Source organism: Leguminivora glycinivorella, chromosome 23, assembly GCF_023078275.1.
Source record: "Leguminivora glycinivorella isolate SPB_JAAS2020 chromosome 23, LegGlyc_1.1, whole genome shotgun sequence".
In the NCBI taxonomy this organism is placed as follows: Eukaryota; Metazoa; Arthropoda; class Insecta; order Lepidoptera; family Tortricidae; genus Leguminivora; species Leguminivora glycinivorella.
Genome location: NC_062993.1, coordinates 5,122,225 through 5,123,526, shown reverse-complemented (window position 1 = coordinate 5,123,526; position 1,302 = coordinate 5,122,225).

Here is a 1,302-nt window from a genome sequence, read left to right as displayed (position 1 = left end):
GGACTCGCGGGCGAGAGCGCAAGTTGTGCTAGACCGCCTGGTATTATTATACGAATAAAAAAAAATCTCTTACTGCTTGTCATTTTGACATGGTTGTAGAGTGGCCTAGGGTTCCAATTGTTTGACTGTTGTACCTTGGGGCTCAGCCGTCATAGAAAACCAAAAATGTTGTCTTTGAGAGATCGCTCTTTGAGAGAGCGATAAGACCACCTCACATAGGGGTATTTCACTAAAAAGGTGCGCCTGTTGTTTGCCTCTATCTAAAATATAATCAATTGTCTGGTCTAAGCTCTGAAAAATACTTAAATTTAGTTTATTAATTTTCATTAAGCCAATAGGAAAGGGCAGATCGAAAAAATCAGCGCGGTAACTTCATTGTATTTATTAATACTGGTATAACTTATCATTTCAACGTATTATTATGGTTATAAATTTATCAATACACCGTGTTTCACTTAACACTAAAAACCTGAAAACAGTTTGTTCAGAATCGAGAGTAGTATCGATTGAGCTATATCTTGATGGGGGTAATATTTTTATTTAAATTAGTATTATTAATTATTTTTTACGTGCCCATTCTATTGTACTCGTAATACAACATTGTGTATATCGCATTGCTAAGAGGTTGTTTACCTTTTTTCAGTATTTAGGGGTATTAATACTGGCTGGTTACTTGGACGATTTTTTTTCCGCTACTAGTTTGACGTTGTTTGTCAGTTTAATCTTAATGTTTATCATAAGTCATAACAAATTGAACTCGTACCTAATTACAACCTTGTCATTTTGAATATTTAGTTTATTTGCTTACTGCGATTACTTGGGGTGTCTATTTTGAGTGATACCGGAAACACCGTGTATATCAATCAATATATATTGTGTTATTGAAGAAATTCATAATTTACTATCTTTAAAACTTACATATAAAAATCTCATATATTACATTTATGTCATATTTGCTATACATTAAAAGTCTCACCTGTATTCCCAAAAGGGATGCGCAGTGCACATTCTACTATGTACTCAAGTTTCAGCGCCACATTTAGCAATTAAGGGGTTGTAAGAAAACGACACTTTGATGTTACAGTGACAGATTGCTAGTTTTGAACCCATATTCCAATTTGAGCGCTGCGAGGGGTTCAAAGCACAACCTATGAAGAAGGAATCTATTAGTGCGTTTTCACATTATCCGATCCGATATCGGATGTCGGACCGATATCCCATACATTTAAGCCGCCATCTTGGATTTTTTACATTGTATCCTTCCGACATCCGATATCGGATCGGATAATGTGAAAACGGACT